Raw genomic sequence first — 18612 nt, forward strand, 5'->3', positions numbered from 1 at the left:
AATTACAGAGGGTAATGAACTCACGCATTAGGTTTATATTTTCAATTAAATGTTCAACTCATATCTGCTCCTACTATAAAATACTCTCCATATTAAAATCGATAAACTACGATATCTTCACACTGCAGCTCTTGAACGAACAAAAACACCAGCATCTATCCTGAAAGTTTAATTTACTCTCATGAAGATAACACATGATCGACTTCTACACTCTCAATACCTGTGCATCACGTGTGGAATTCCCTTCCAGTCGTGTTAGCAATTGGAACTCTTTAGCCTCTTTTAGAGTATCCGTGGCTCAGGCGGCAGCGCAGCGGCCTCTCACTGCTGGGTTCCTCGGTTCAAATCCCGGTCACTCCATGTGAGATTTGTGCTGGACAAAGCGGAGGCGGGACAGGTTTTTCTCCGGGTACTCCGGTTTTCCCTGTCATATTTAATTCCAGCGACACTCTCCAATATAATTTCATTTCATCTGTCAGTCATTAATCATTGCCCCAGAAGAGTGCGACAGGCTTCGGCAGCCGGCACAATTCCTATCCTTGTCGCTAGATAGGGCTTCATTCATTCCATTCCTGACCCGGTCGAATGACTGGAAACAAGCTGTGGATTTTCATTTCATAGTGTCTTTTAAGTGGTCTTGCCGAGAATGAATGCAAGAAAGAATGTGGTGATGACTTTTATTCTGTTTTCTTTCTTTCTTAATCCGTTTACCCTACAAGGTTGGTTTTTCCATCGAACTCAGCCAGGGATCCTACGTGAATCACCTCAAGGGCACTGTCCTGGAGAGGGAGACAGGGGGTCGGTGGGATACAAGTGATGAGGAGGATCAGGCGGCCTCACATGCTATACTGAACAGGGGCCTTGTAGGAGATGGGAAGATTGGAAGGGATAGTCAAGGTACCTTCCCGGCATTTGCCTGGAGGAGAAGTGGGAAACCACGGAAATCCACATCGAGGATGGATGAGGAGGGAATCGAATCCCCCTCTACTCAGTTGACCTCCCGAGGCTGAGCGGACCCGTTCCAGCCCTCGTAGATCGTTTCAAATTTTGTGGCAGAGCCGGGAATGGAACCCACGCCTCCAGGGGTGACAGCTAATCACACTAATCGCAGCACAGGGGTGGACTCCTGATGTTTATATTATTTATTATGTGGTTAAGTGTAAGAGAGGATACATTCACAAGAAGACTAATAGAGAGCAGATAAGTTATAAATAATTACTATTAAAGCTGGTGTAAAGTTTTGAGTGAAGAGCAAGACTCTTAAAACTGTGTTTAATGTGTTTTTCATAAAAGTGTAGGACAAAAGCAAAAGTTTTACAGTGTAAAAAATGGACATTTAAATGGCATTCCTAATTCAGGAAGACGGAACCTAAAAAGTTAAGAATGTAAATTTATAATACGGAGCTTTTATATTTTTATATTTTATAGTGATGTATACCCCCTGTAGCGCACACTTCAAACTACGCTGGCAGAAAAAATATCCAAACACCATGAAATAAGGAATGTAGAATACGGAAATTTTGTCAATATATTTGTCGAGGGGACATTACTTAATTGCTTAAAGGTACAAGACTACAGGTTAATATCCGCGCGAGGAAAGTAATTGCAAATGTGCCCTGCTGGTTCATAAATGACCGGTGTGATCGCCTGACTGACTGTGTGGTACAAGTGCCGGATGCCAGCCTGTTGCCCTTGGTCGGTCAATACAGCGACCGTTAATGACGGTTGTGGGTGACGCTGGAGTTGTCGTCCAATCATGTCCCATACTCGCTCGATTGGGGCATGAGGCGTGCACCCCTGGGAATGCTGTTCATGAGTTGCAGCACAACAAGTCGAACGTACACATCGCTCGCCAGAACAGAACTCCCGGTGTGTCGACGCCGCAGACAGGTGGAATGCAGGCGCTATTTGCTTTACGTCGCACCGACACAGATAGGTCTTATGGCGACGATGGGACAAGAGAGGCCTAGGAATGGGAAGGAAGCGGCCGTGGCCTTAATTAATAATAATTAATGTTATTTGTTTTACGTCCCACTAACTACTCTTTTAAGGTTTTCGGAGACGCCGAGGTGCCGGGATTTAGTCCCGCAGGAGTTCTTTTACGTGCCAGTAAATCTACCGACACGAGGCTGACGTATTTGAGCACCTTCAAATACCACCGGACTGAGCCAGGATCGAACCTGCCAAGTTGGGGTCAGAAGGCCAGCGCCTTAACCGTCTGAGCCACTCAGCCCGGCGTGGCCTTAATTAAGGTACAGCCCCAGCATTTGCCTGGTGTGAAAATGGGAAACCACGGAAAATCATCTTCAGGGCTGCCGACAGTGGGGTTCAAACCTACTATCTCCAGCCGATTTCAGTCTGGATTGGGCCCAAGATTTTCTGTAGTATTCTCCTTTCTAGGATCTCCAGCTTCTCCAACTTGTGATTCATCAACAAGCATTCACTGGCATGCAGGCATTCTGTTTTTACTGCAGTGTTGTAACGCCTTATTTTGGCATTCCATGCGCTGCATTTCTTGTTGTAGATGTTTTTAGTTAGTCTATAACCTCTCTCCATTATTATTAATGTTATTATTATTATTTTATGTGGCTTTTGTTAGCTTTGTGCAGCCCTTGTAAGACAGACCTTCCGACCTGGATGGGTGGCATCTGCCATATATAGGAAATTGCGTGTAATAGCGGTGGAGGATAGCGTGGTGTGTTACAGGGATGTTGGGAACATCACAAAGAACCAGTCCCCGAGCCAAACGAATAAACTATTTAAAACTGGCGGGTAATCGAACCCGTGGACACCTGAACCATAGGCCACTGTGTGGTTCATGGGAAGTTGTATGACGGTAGATCGGGAATATCCCTCCCTCATTTTCCTCAGATGGTCCTGAGAACGAAGTTACGCCAGACACTTGGAAGAGCCCCGCCTTCAGTGGGAACGTGACACTACGAGAAACCTCATGTGCAGACCTTGGATGGAGCTGTACCTGCCCCACCGCACACAGAAAGTACCGCCATGTTCTTTCCTTTTCACTGTTACTCGGTTCCCTTTCTTCATTTTTTTCGCTCCACGTCAAATTCTTGTTCTGACGATGAACTCATCGCAGCAAGTTTGGAGCCACTCCAGTCCGCAGTGCAGCCTGCTGGCCACCGCTTCTGGCAGACGTCACCCTGCCTGTCGTAGGAGGGACTATGAGGGGTGCCCCTTTTAAAAATTATTTATCGTATGGCTTTTAGTGCCTGTTCGGTTCGCCTCGTGCAGATCTTTCTATTTGACGCTCACCTGCGCGCCTGAATGTGGAATGATGATGATAATAATGAGGTAGGGGGAGGGTGATTGCACACACCAAGGGGTCTGTTCAAGGCTTAATGTCCCCAACTGATGGACAGATCAGCGTCATATGTCCTCACCCCACACGAACACTGCGGAGAGGTTTGGCACGCAATCTAGTGACAGAGATTGTATACCATTACCTCTCCTACACTGCCGGTCAACATTCTGATGGTGAAAGTTCATTCCACTAATAGGACTCGAACCAGACCATCAGGTTGTCTCTGTATCTGCTTTACAGATATTAAACAATTAACATGTAAATACAATCAAAGGATGCACCCATTCTTGGTATGCCACTGAAGATAAATTAACCCCCACGCCCGACGAAATTCCGCGTGTACCACTGAGGTAGGGTAATCCTTTCCAGTCCTTAAAGGGGACTAAAAGGGGTAATCCCCAGCCGCTATAAGTTTTGGAAGTGAGGACCGGCGACTGCAGAACCCTAGCTCAATCATTCCGCTTACCTGTACGCACTGTCATCTCCCATGGTTAACTTTTGCTCCCTGGCGATTCCGAAGGTATGTATTCGCGAACTCAAGAGAGTATTTCATTTTAATCCTTTCCTTTAAAACTGGAACAACGGAGAAAATTCTTGTGGAAGGTGCACGTAAGATTAGTAGAGGAGAAATGAATACACGTGGTCCGGGGGGGGGGGGGTTGAGAAGACAGTGCCGGAAATGTAAGGCTACTAAAATAGGTAACACACGGTGTTGGCAAAAGTACTTGGGCTGAATTACAGTTGGCTGAGAAACATTTTAATCAATTATAAATTACTTCACGAAACGGCTGTCTTGAGGAAATCGCCCACTTACTTTTTTTTTTTTTGGTGCGGTCATCCGGAAAATATGTGTAACGTAAGTGTAGATCATTGACATTATACTGAACTGGTGAACAATTTTAGACTTTTAAATTTCTCTTCCAAGCACATTTTAACACTACAGCGCATCAATGTAATTTAGAATTAGTGGTTTAAAATGAAAATACGCAAACGAAATAATAGAAAGCTTGAAGAATATTAATCCATTTTCACGGGAAAGTAGAAGTTACGCGAATTTGAGGAATTACTATCATCTCAACTGCAGTAAATAGAATAACAGCAGCTTGAAAATTCCTTTTGTGTGTGTTTATGTGAGTGCATCATGAACGATCCTCCTGACACGGGTCAGGTAATTAACGCTGCCTTACAAGCATGCTACAGCAACTCTCCATCGATGATTCCAGACTTTACTTTAAATGCTAAAATTCCTCCGAATCCACATCAACTTCTGTCGACTCAACAACCTGTCAACACCTACTCAACAGAGATGCAAGGAGCATCTGCCGCATTACTTCAAAGAGGTCAGGTACCAGTATCCATTGCATCAGCACAACCAGCCAACAAATCAGGTAATTCTGACTCTGAATTTTTAAGTGAATTCAATCCCCAGTGCAAAAAAATGCGTCCTAGTGGAAGTGAACCCCGTCCTACTGAGGAGTCTGACATGATCCTTGATGTCACAAACAGTTCCGGTTCAACTCATACCACGAATAGTTCTAATGGTGCAGATGTGGGAGAAATAAATACTTTATCCTCATCTGTAAATCAGCCCAACACTAATCAAAGAGTTATATATCGCAATAGTAGCGAAAATAGATACAATCCCAATGATCATGGCCCTTTCGTTGTTATCGTTGAAAGTGTAAACAAAGACGTAGGTAGTCTCCATCCAATGGCGCTTGGTAGGCTTTTATTTAACGAGCAGGTCGTTAGCCGTCAAAACATCCTGGACATAAAACCCATAGGGCGAAACAGACTTCGAGTTGAAACCACTTCAGGAGCAGTGGCGAATCAACTAGTGGAAACAGAATTTTTTCGTACACAAAAACTAGAAGCTTACATTCCGTCTAGTGTTATTCAAAGACAAGGTTTAATTAAAAATGTCGACCCCTCACTTAGTGAAGATGAAATATTACGGGAGATACAAACCCCGTTACCAGTTGTTCGTGTAAAGCGCTTCAGTAAGGTTATTCGCGGGGAGAGAAGGCCTATCCCAGTTTGTCTGTTAACTTTTCGGGCACAACAACTGCCAGCATATATCCACTTACTCGGAACTAGGTGCCCAGTGCAACCATTTGTGATGTCTGTGCGATTATGTGAACGATGCCTCAGATTCAATCACTCTAGCCTGCAATGCCGAAGTGCTCAACGCTGTAGCCGTTGCTCAGTCAGTGTTCAGATTTAATTACTCCCTGTTGTGTTCACTGCAAAGGAGCTCATCTCTCCACTGATAAAAACTGCACAGAATATAAAAAGTGGATTTCTGTTCGGGAACTTATGGCATTTAACAATATCTCTCAAGTGGCTGCGCTTGATATTTATAACAACAGAGCGTACGCGGACTCAGCGGCACGCCCACCAGTTAATTATCAAAATCAGGTGGAATTTCCCCCGCTACCTAATATTTCTGCAACCTCTAACATGTCAACAGCAAGAAACTTTCCAAAACAACATGAGCCCCTGACACCAAGTGTTACAGCAGAGCCACCAATGAAGGAAGATACCCCATGGAACATCACACAACAGATCTCTCCCCATTCAACATTTAACCAACAACTCGACCATCCACTAGCCTCTCAGCGTAAAATTTCAGTTCCTGTAAACTCGTTAAGACGTCCGGTACAACCTTTCAAACCCCATTTCCCACCAATTTCTCAACTGGCCTATATTCCTCCACATTTACCTGTTACTCCGATTACTCACAATCCCTACCCTCCCCAACCCCATCGCGTAACATCAAATCCTGCTCAAAACAACGAACAACTCATTGAGCATATATTCAATATTATTATGCTCATCGTAGGTCAGCTCCAATCTTCAGCATCCAGCAACATTCATCCAACAACAATCCGCGACATGATTACCAATATTTTCGCCTCTGAAAATGGCCTTTAAAATCTTACAGAGGAACGGCCGGTCGGTGATCTCGAACAGAGGTGTTCTACAGCGTGAGATTCAAAGCCAAAATGCATCCATAATCGCACTATCTGGGACATGGCTACTTACTTTACTGATCCAACTATTTTCGTCTCAACCATCTGACTCTCTACAACCCATGGCGATCAAGTATATTCTGCGACAGATTTTCCAAGCTCATAATGGCATTTAAAATTCTTCAATGGAATGCACGATCGGCTATTTCAAACAAAGAGAGTCTAGATAATACACTTCACAATATAAACCCTCACGTTGTTGTCCTGTCAGAAACATGGTTCAAACCTCAAAGATATATACATTTTCGCAACTATACCATTTTAAGGGAAGACCGTGATGATGGATATGGTGGCGTTGCTATTCTGGTACACACGACATTATCTTACAGACAGCTAACTATCCAACGTAGTGTACCATCGCCATTTCAACTGATTGCAGTTAGTATACAACTACCTTCTAGAACTCTTACGATAGCATCTGGATATTGCCCACCGAGAACAGCAGTCACCTTGGATATTTGGCAAGAAATCATGTCGCAACTTCCTCACCCACAGATCATCTGTGGAGACTTCAACGCTCACTCCACAGCATGGGGTTGTCCAACCACCGATCGCTACGGCAATGATATAGTCAATATGGTCGAACATTATAATTTAGTCATCCTGAATGATCATTCCCCTACATTGGTTCCTTCACCGAATCGGCAGAAATCGGCAGTTGACCTCACGATTGCCAACCCCTCTTTATCCTTGTCCACCAACTGGTCCGTCCTTACTGATTCTGGGGGTTCCAACCACTTTCCCATTTTGATCACAATAGAGACTTCTCCTCCACCTCATCAGCAGAAAGTGTCAACAGGAAAATGGAACTGCTCTAAAGCAAATTGGCCAGTATTTACAGCCAATATGGATGAAGAGATATTACGCCTTCCACTGCAAAATCCTAGTGGTGTCAGCTACAACCTCTATATCTCCGCTATGGAGAAAGCTGCATCCGAGTCGATTCCCCTGAAGAAAGTTGGATCTATACACAAGGGAAAACCAGCTGTCTGGTGGACCCCAGACTGCTCTCGAGCTGTTGCACGACGACGGACAGCGCTTCGGCAATACCGGGAACAACCCACTTTTGAGAGGTACCAGCAATGTCTGCACACTACAGCTCAAGTAAGGAGATTTTTGAAAGAAAGGAAAAGACAAAGCTGGAAGGAATTCTGTGCATCATTAGATAGGAATGCCAACATCTCCGTCGTCTGGAACAAAATCAAAACCTTCCGCCACAAAGATCATAGTCCACGATCCCATACGATCTCACCAGCCTGTTTAGAGGGATTCTTTGACAAAATAGCTCCACCGTTTGTTGATTCTCAACCCCTTCAGTTCAACACGAACCCGAGTACTCATTTTGTATGCTCTCCCTTCACATTGGCTGAGCTGCAAAATGCAATAAAACAGTCCTCCAGTACTGCACCAGGTTTTGATAATATTTGTTACCCGATGCTGGCCCATTTATCAATCCATGCTCTACAGTGGCTGCTTCGGATCATAAACGAAATATGGTCTCAAGGAGAATTTCCATTATCCTGGCTAACACAGATTGTGATACCCATCTTCAAATTCGGAAAAGAACCTGAGGATCCGAACGCTTACCGTCCTATCGCCTTGTCTTCATGTATACTGAAAACCCTCGAGCGTATGATTAAACTTCGACTCGAATGGTGGCTAGAATTTCACAATCTTCTACCACGAACTCAGAATGGTTTTCGAAAAGGAAGAAGTACCTATGATAGTCATGCACTGCTCACTACGGACATATATAAGACATTTGCTTCGAACAGTTATATGCTTGCCCTTTTTCTGGATATTTCTGCTGCATACGACAATGTTGATATCTCAAGATTATTATCTAAATTGATGGACCTCGGCCTTCCTCATCCGCTCATCAAGGGCATTTACAATCTTCTACACACCAGATGGATATATGTGCGTTATCATGACAAACTACTTGGCCCACGGAAAGTCTCACAAGGTCTGCCTCAAGGTGCTGTGCTTAGTCCCCTGCTCTACACCATTTACACCAGTGATCTAGAGACCATATTTTCACCCAGGATTAAAATATTACAATATGCTGACGATGTGTGTGTATATACTAGTGCAAGCTCTCTCCAGACTGTAGAAGCCCACATGGCTTTAGCTGTATATCAATTAGACCATTGGCTTCTTGAAAATAATTTATCCCTATCGCCTTCCAAGTCTCAAGTAGTGATATTTACGCGAAAATACCTGAGAGTCCTACCCTTAACCTTGAACTTGGGTCCATACAACATCAGAGTCAAACCTCAGGCAAGGTTTTTAGGTCTCACATATGACACTCGACTGACATGGTCGCCACATATATCTGAGCTTACACCAAAACTGGAAAGATCTATGAATATTCTTCGTGCTCTCACCCGAACATGGTGGGGGGCTGACCCCTGTGTTCTCCTTCTCCTATATCGCAGTTTGATCCGATCCAAAATGGATTATGGGAGTATGTTTTATCATAACGGAAGCAAAATCGCTTTGCGCAAGCTGGACAGAATACAATATAGCTGTGTCAGAACCTGCATTGGAGCAATGGCTTCGACCCCAACAAATGCGTTGTTACTAGAGTGCGTCGAACCTCCTCTTGCTGTACGTCGACAGTATTTAGCAGACAAATTTGTATTATCCAGGATGTACAACAATGAACCACCAATCTGCAGCAGTCTGGATGATTTAGAAACAGTTATGAGAGAACACGGACACCGAAAATGGATGAAAAATATATGCCTTCTGAACAGTCTTCAGTTTCTACGCCCCATACTTCCATCGTCAACACCCCACAAGTCTTGCCTTGCTTTTGAGATTCCGTACTCCTACTTATTGTTTTCTGTTCCAATACATCTTTTTACAACAGACTTACTTCCTCTAACCACAGTTCAGTCTTACTTTGTGGAATATACTCAAAGACAGTGGCCCAATGCTCTTCAAATCTTCACTGATGGCTCAAAAATACCCTCACCACCTGCAGTGGGATGCGCTTTTTACTGTCCCGCAACTGAAGAATCTCGTTTATTCACTTTACCAAATGACTGGTCTATTTTTACAGCAGAAGCTGTCGCTATTTCCGAAGCTCTAGCATACAGTTTAAGAGTTAAACCTTCTGCAGTTCTTATAATTACTGACTCTCTCAGTGTCTTGAAGACTTTACAGTCACCTGCCACATACAAACTAACGGTTCATCAAATTCAGATCATTCAGAGAATTCGACAACTTACTCGTCTCAATATTGCTGTACACTTTCTTTGGATACCTAGTCATAAAGGTATCAAACACAACGAGTATGTTGACCGGCTCGCTAGAGCAGCAACGCATTTGGGCGAACGGCTAGATTCACCAGTGTCTATTCGAGACTACGTGCCACGTATCAAGCAGCGTTCCCGGACGCAAATTGAAGAAGAATGGTATATTACAAAAGGGCAACGGGGAAAACAATACGCTGCAGTCCAACCATACCCTCCTCACTCACCTTGGTTATCCAAATGGAATGCTTGTCGCCGATATATCACTTCTCTTATTCGCATGAGGTTCAACCACGGCAGTTTTGCAAATCATCTCTATCGGATAGGAGTCCTAAACTCGCCCTACTGTTCCTGTGACCGCCAAGCAATCGCTGACCTCAACCACATCTTCTTCTCGTGCCATCTTTATAATGTACAGCAGGAAAAATTTATAACAACTTTACTTTCATTGAACTTCCAACTACCACTCAACATCCAGTGCATTTTATCATCCCAACAACCAGAAGCGTATAATGCAATCGCCATATTCTTAAAAGATACCGATTTAAGATTATAAAGTTTGATGTGATACTACTTCAGAAAAACTACGTAAACATAATATAGTTGCAGTGTCCCAGTTTGTTCTATTTTTTTTCTCTTCGTATGTGTGTGCGCGCATTCTGTACGGGCTCGGAACGTAATACCATTATAATACTATGGAAGATTCATAGGTGTACATGTATTCTAAGTGTATATTTAATGTATATGCTTTGTTATCTAATGTATATCTAGCTGGCTGTTTGGTCTGGCACCTAAAGCCAATAAATTAATTTTAAAAAAAAAACGTAAGTGTAACCTAGCAACCGTGCAGGCTGTGATGTAAAGTATTGTTACCTAGCAACTGTGCAGGCTGTGATGTAAAGTATTGTTACCTAGCAACAGTGCAGGCTGTGATGTAAAGTATTGTTACTTAGCAACTGTGCAGGCTGTGATGTAAAGTATTATTACTTAGCAACTGTGCAGGCTGTGATGTAAGGTATTGTTACCTAGCAACAGTGCAGGCTGTGATGTAAAGTATGGTTACCTAGCAACAGTGCAGGCTGTGATGTAAAGTATTATTACTTAGCAACTGTGCAGGCTGTGATGTAAAGTATTATTACTTAGCAACTGTGCAGGCTGTGATGTAAAGTACAGTTACCTAGCAACAGTGCAGGCTGTGATGTAAAGTATTGTTACCTAGCAACTGTGCAGGCTGTGATGTAAAGTATTATTACTTAGCAACTGTGCAGGCTGTGATGTAAAGTATTATTACTTAGCAACTGTGCAGGCTGTGATGTAAAGTATTATTACTTAGCAACTGTGCAGGCTGTGATGTAAAGTATTGTTACCTAGCAACCGTGCAGGCTGTGACGTAAAGTATTATTACTTAGCAACAGTGCGGGCTGTGATGTAAAGTATTATTACTTAGCAACCGTGCAGGCTGTGATGTAAAGTATTGTTACCTAGCAACCGTGCAGACTGTGATGTAAAGTATTATTACTTAGCAACCGTGCAGGCTGTGATGTAAAGTATTGTTACCTAGCAACTGTGCAGGCTGTGATGTAAAGTATTGTTACCTAGCAACCGTGCAGGCTGTGATGTAAAGTATTATTACTTAGCAACCGTGCAGGCTGTGATGTAAAGTATTATTACTTAGCAACTGTGCAGGCTGTGATGTAAAGTATTATTACTTAGCAACCGTGCAGGCTGTGATGTAAAGTATTATTACTTAGCAACTGTGCAGGCTGTGATGTAAAGTATTATTACTTAGCAACCGTGCAGGCTGTGATGTAAAGTATTATTACTTAGCAACCGTGCAGGCTGTGATGTAAAGTATTATTACTTAGCAACTGTGCAGGCTGTGATGTAAAGTATTATTACTTAGCAACCGTGCAGGCTGTGATGTAAAGTATTATTACTTAGCAACCGTGCAGGCTGTGATGTAAAGTATTATTACTTAGCAACCGTGCAGGCTGTGATGTAAAGTATTATTACTTAGCAACAGTGCAGGCTGTGATGAAAGGTATTATTACTTAGCAACAGTGCAGGCTGTGATGTAAAGTATTATTACTTAGCAACTGTGCAGGCTGTGATGAAAGGTATTATTACTTAGCAACAGTGCAGGCTGTGATGTAAAGTATTATTACTTAGCAACAGTGCAGGCTGTGATGTAAGGTATTGTTACCTAGCAACCGTGCAGGCTGTGATGTAAAGTATTATTACTTAGCAACTGTGCAGGCTGTGATGTAAGGTATTGTTACCTAGCAACCGTGCAGGCTGTGATGTAAAGTATTATTACTTAGCAACCGTGCAGGCTGTGATGTAAAGTATTATTACTTAGCAACTGTGCAGGCTGTGATGTAAGGTATTGTTACCTAGCAACAGGGCAGGCTGTGATGTAAAGTATTATTACTTAGCAACTGTGCAGGCTGTGATGTAAGGTATTGTTACCTAGCAACCGTGCAGGCTGTGATGTAAAGTATTATTACTTAGCAACCGTGCAGGCTGTGATGTAAAGTATTATTACTTAGCAACTGTGCAGGCTGTGATGTAAGGTATTGTTACCTAGCAACAGGGCAGGCTGTGATGTAAAGTATTATTACTTAGCAACTGTGCAGGCTGTGATGTAAGGTATTGTTACCTAGCAACCGTGCAGGCTGTGATGTAAAGTATTATTACTTAGCAACAGTGCAGGCTGTGATGTAAAGTATTATTACTTAGCAACAGTGCAGGCTGTGATGTAAAGTATTATTACTTAGCAACCGTGCAGGCTGTGATGTAAAGTATTATTACTTAGCAACAGTGCAGGCTGTGATGTAAAGTATTATTACTTAGCAAGAGTGCAGGCTGTGATGTAAAGTATTATTACTTAGCAACTGTGCAGGCTGTGATGAAAGGTATTATTACTTAGCAAGAGTGCAGGCTGTGATGTAAAGTATTATTACTTAGCAACAGTGCAGGCTGTGATGTAAAGTATTATTACTTAGCAACTGTGCAGGCTGTGATGTAAAGTATTATTACTTAGCAAGAGTGCAGGCTGTGATGTAAAGTATTATTACTTAGCAACTGTGCAGGCTGTGATGTAAAGTATTATTACTTAGCAACTGTGCAGGCTGTGATGTAAAGTATTATTACTTAGCAACTGTGCAGGCTGTGATGTAAGGTATTGTTACCTAGCAACCGTGCAGGCTGTGATGTAAAGTATTATTACTTAGCAACTGTGCAGGCTGTGATGTAAAGTATTGTTACCTAGCAACCGTGCAGGCTGTGATGTAAAGTATTATTACTTAGCAACTGTGCAGGCTGTGATGTAAGGTATTGTTACCTAGCAACAGTGCAGGCTGTGATGTAAAGTATTATTACTTAGCAACTGTGCAGGCTGTGATGTAAAGTATTATTACTTAGCAACTGTGCAGGCTGTGATGTAAGGTATTGTTACCTAGCAACCGTGCAGACTGTGATGTAAAGTATTATTACTTAGCAACTGTGCAGGCTGTGATGTAAGGTATTGTTACCTAGCAACCGTGCAGGCTGTGATGTAAAGTATTATTACTTAGCAACAGTGCAGGCTGTGATGTAAGGTATTGTTACCTAGCAACCGTGCAGGCTGTGATGTAAAGTATTATTACTTAGCAACTGTGCAGGCTGTGATGTAAGGTATTGTTACCTAGCAACCGTGCAGGCTGTGATGTAAAGTATTATTACTTAGCAACTGTGCAGGCTGTGATGTAAGGTATTATTACTTAGCAACTGTGCAGGCTGTGATGAAATGTATTATTACTTAGCAACAGTGCAGGCTGTGATGTAAGGTATTATTACTTAGCAACTGTGCAGGCTGTGATGAAATGTATTATTACTTAGCAACAGTGCAGGCTGTGATGTAAAGTCTTATTACTTAGCAACTGTGCAGTCTGTGATGTAAGGTATTGTTACCTAGCAACCGTGCAGGCTGTGATGTGAAGTATTATTACTTAGCAACAGTGCAGGCTGTGATGTAAAGTATTATTACTTAGCAACTATGCAGGCTGTGATGAAAGGTATTATTACTTAGCAACTGTGCAGGCTGTGATGTAAAGTATTGTTACCTAGCAACAGTGCAGGCTGTGATGTAAGGTATTATTACTTAGCAACTGTGCAGGCTGTGATGTAAAGTATTGTTACCTAGCAACAGTGCAGGCTGTGATGTAAGGTATTGTTACTTAGCAACTGTGCAGGCTGTGATGTAAAGTATTGTTACCTAGCAACAGTGCAGGCTGTGATGTAAGGTATTATTACCTAGCAACTGTGCAGGCTGTGATGTAAGGTATTATTACCTAGCAACAGTGCAGGCTGTGATGTAAGGTATTATTACCTAGCAACCGTGCATGCTGTGATGTAAAGTGTTATTACTTAGCAACCGTGCAGGCTGTGATGTAAAGTATTATTACTTAGCAACCGTGCAGGCTGTGATGTAAAGTATTATTACTTAGCAACCGTGCAGGCTGTGATGTAAAGTATTTTTACTTAGCAACAGTGCAGGCTGTGATGTAAGGTATTGTTACCTAGCAACCGTGCAGGCTGTGATGTAAAGTATTATTACTTAGCAACCGTGCAGGCTGTGATGTAAGGTATTGAACCTAGAAACCGTGCAGGCTGTGTCTTATGGGTGGTGGTCATCTAAAATTAGCACTCGGTGATGGAAAGCCATGTCCGGGAGACATATTTATGATCATTTGATTTTGGTAAAGGGAAAAGTGGTTTCTTTCTTTTTCCTGTTTGGGGCGGGAAGATACTGCATTTTGGAAAGGAAAAATATTATTCGTTTTGCGTTTTTGTATTTTTTAGCATAGGGACATGAATTGATCACCATCACCAAGTGGGACTAAACATGACACATCGGAACCTTCAAAAAACGAAGTTTTCAATATTTTTATCATTATTTTCATTACTGCCCTCTAGCAGTTTGTCATTTAGTTGGTTCTTAATATGCTCATTGCTAAACGAAAGTGCATCATTACGCTGTACAGGAGCACTTGAGAAAAGAATATTTGTGTTTAATTTGCTGAACATCCCGGACAGGGAAGGAGGCACTGGGCAGGTAAGAAAGTGTCTTATCCGGAACTGGTGGAGCTGCTGGCTTTGCTGTTGTAAAAGAAGTTATCTTCATCAACACTTTTTCCCCGTTCCTGTTTCCATTCGATGTAACGATTACAAGTAATAATCAGTAAAACAAAAAGTATTCGTTACAAGTAAATCGATTACTTTTATGAAGTTAGTTCGCAGTTCTGGGGATAGAGTAGCAGGAACCAAGTTTGCTCGTACAGTTATGGAGATCGACAGAGAAATCAGACACAGCTTCACGCTGCAAGTAGAAATTTGATGATAAAAGTCTGCTAAATGACTGGCGGCTTGGGAAAGTAACGAAGGGAATCGTATTCTGTTTGGTTGCGGGCCCAGGCATGATATACTATTATTATTAACAAATACATCGCAAACGGGGAATATTCCCGGTGACAATGGTCACTTGCAGTAGTGAGATAACATAATTATACAATTACCACGACAAGAAATACTACTAATTTAACATTCTAAATCCAGAATCATTATGTATAAATGCACATACAGCTTAACACTACGGTTTACAGTAGCTTAGTGATAATGAAGTAAAGTTGAAACCTAACTACCCAAGAACAGTAAAACAAGTCCGCGAGAATGTGGCGTAAATGAGAAAGAGGTGGAGCTCGTGGTGGTGATTATTGTTTTAAGAGGAAGTACAACTGAGCAGAGGGAAAACTCGAAGGAGTCCGACACTTCGAAGAGTGAAGGTATCGCCCTAAGAAACACAACGGCAACGAGGGGTGTAAAAATGAAAGACTCCCTAGGCTAAGAGAGGTGAGACAAGAGCCTGTCACACTTCTGTTATGTACACATAGAACAAAAAAGACGCCAGGTAGAGGACATGAGGTGGAAAGGACTGTTCCCGGAAGAAATGGAGGAGAAAAGTTAGGAATAGCAACCCCTAACTAAGAATAAGGAAGAGAGAGGAGGAGCAATAAGAAGAAGATAGGCGTTTTCAGTCTCTTGTCGTTTCACAATTAACGTTGAAAGATACTTCAAATAGTTTTGCTACTTAACACGCTAATATCGCACCAACATACGACCATTTCACTTTTCTCCTTAAATTTAAACCTAGTTGGCATTTATTAAAAATACAGAGACCAGTACAGTCAAAGCACCATCAACACTTTCTCGATGAAAAATATAATAATTAAAATGTGAACAGTTTTTACGAAAACATAACGCATGTACAAAGCAATCATCATCAGCATCTAAAGGCAATGGCTTGTTCTCTGTCCTCAGCTCCTTGTGCCAAGTGTTCAAGGAATGTTTTCCTCCGTCGTGCTCAGCCTTTCCTGCCCGTAATTTTCTCTTCCAGCAGATTGGTTAGAAAGGTATTATGTCCCAAGATGCGGCCAGTGAATTTATCTCTTCTTCTCTGAATCGTTACCATCACTTCTCTCTTCCCTTGAATTTCTTGCTCTCTTTGCAATCCATTTAATCCGTTGCATTCGTCTCGAGGCCCACATGTCAAACGCTTCGAATCGTTTGCAATCCTGATCTCTAATTGTCCAAGATTCACAGCCATACAATAGCACTCTCCATACAAAAGATATCACGAATTTCTTCCTAATTATAAAAATCTATATTTGCACTAATGAATATATTTCTCTGTTCGCCAAGCGCTATTCGCCGCCTCTGAGCGCTTTGCTGCATCTCTTGTCATTGGTCAGTAACCTTGATGTTGGTGACAGGATGTTTACTCGCAACTAATACCTTGGGCTTATTAATGTTTAAGCGTGAACCTGACAATGCTGATGACCACAGCCCGGGTGTTCAGTTAGTAATAGTGAAGCTAGGAATAAGTATACGCTAACCTGCACAACAGCCATGCTATGAGTTTTGCATAAACATAAGGGTGCGGCCCATCAGAACCGCTAGAAGATGTGTTACTCTCGCTACATTACTGAATAGCGGGCTAGAAGACGCGTCCTACTAGCCAAATTAGTCTGCATTTTAACTGACCATCCCGACTTTACTGATCACAATACATTCACCTTCCCGGAATCTGCTACAACTGCTATGTCATCTGCAAACGAAATGCATTCCGTATGGTGCTCATTTATTTTAACTCCTCTTCTATTTGCCTTAAACGTATTAACGGCTTCTTCAATGAATATGTTAAACAGGTACGGTGAGAGGGAACATTACCCTGTAAGTGGGGGCGGCAGAATAACACCCACGGTATCCCCTGCCTGTCGTAAGAGGCGACTAAAAGGGCCCCCAGGGGCTCTCTACTGTGGAGCGTGGGTTGGTGGCCACGAGGCCCTCAACCGAATCCTGGCATTGCTTCCACCTACTTTTGCCAGGCTCCTCTCTTTCATCTATCCTATCCGACCTTCCTTGGTCAACTCTTGTTTTTTTTACTCCGACGGTATGTAGAGTACTCGAGGCCTTTGCTTTCCTTTGGCCGATACCTTCTTTTTTTCGAAGTGTCGGATCCCTTCCATTTTTCTCTGTGATTAGTGTTATACAGAAGATGGTTGCCTGTTGTACTTCCTTTTGAAACAAAAATCACCACCACAGCTCCGCCTTACGCCTTTTATGACTTTTGCAGTCTTTTTGTAACAATGAAACGACAAAAGCATCTAAAAATTGTTTTATTGTATTTCGTTATCTCAGTGTACTCATTTCTTTTAGAGCAACGAATTAATCTCGGAAGTTATAGTTTTATTGATATTACTAGCATATGTTCTTCGCATGGCAATTGGTGATCGAATGTATGAATGTATGCGAAGTTACATGCCTGTATTTTAACGTTTAATACGGCATGTTAAACTGAAAGCAGGTGGCAGTACGGCAAAGCTGAACAAAGCGGAGATCACAGAGTTTATTGAACGATACAGTTCTGGTCCGAAGTTTTTTCTCGTTTACACATCTGAAGCCGGGAGTGGTACTGTGGCTGAAGACTGACGATAACCTCTCTTACTATCTGCTCTAGAGAAAAGAGTAAAATGGTTCTTTAGCGAAACCGTGTAACCCAACGTGAAATGATATGGCAGCCTTGTTATCCTCCTATCGAAAAGGTGCACACGAGGAAAACTTCTCCATTAAGGCTGGTAGTTTTCTATAAGGTTGGTCATGTATATTCTGCGTGAGAGTAAAATAACTGTTTCGACTTCCTGTAAACCCCCAAGCCAATCCGGGATTTAGGAATAATATTGACCCTAATATATATACTTATATACAGTTTGGTAGAAATATATAGGGCAGTTTCTCAGTTATAAGAAATCAACGAATAGACTAACAGACAAATCGATAAAAAAATCTTTAAAATATATCCGTTCGAACTTACTGTAGACTGATAAACGGCCCGTTAATAATATCTCACTTATTAATCCTCGTATCGAAATGATGCACATGAGAAAAATATTTTAGAAATTGATTTCCATTAAGTTTGGTTGTGCATGTTTCGTGAAAGTGCAAAATCACGGGATCGTTTTCGTATAACTCCCCGGTCAATTCAGGGATTTAGAAACAATATTCGCCCTAAAACCTATCAATGACAGGCGGATTCTAAGTATGAAGTTCGGTAGATATATGTTCAGCAGTTTTCAAGTTATACGACTTAGATAAACAGAAACAGGGTCACCAAAGCTAAAGAACATGCGGATGGTCATTATTACACCTGAAGCGCATAACTGTACGAAAATTCGCCGAAATAGTCAATGTACAGACACACGGTCGTTACGATTTTATTTACATACATATATCAATGTGTTTATAATATTTATTAGCGTTATTACTATTACAATTTAATGTTAGCAGACAGTTATTATTTGCCCTAACAATGTTTAAACTACACAAATAGATAAGTAAGAAGCTCGTGTTGCTCTGACCAACTAGGTCCTCCCAAAAAATTATAAGTTTCTAAAAACGCGAA

The sequence above is a fragment of the Anabrus simplex genome, chromosome 11 (genome assembly GCF_040414725.1).
Source record: "Anabrus simplex isolate iqAnaSimp1 chromosome 11, ASM4041472v1, whole genome shotgun sequence".
NCBI lineage: Eukaryota > Metazoa > Arthropoda > Insecta > Orthoptera > Tettigoniidae > Anabrus > Anabrus simplex.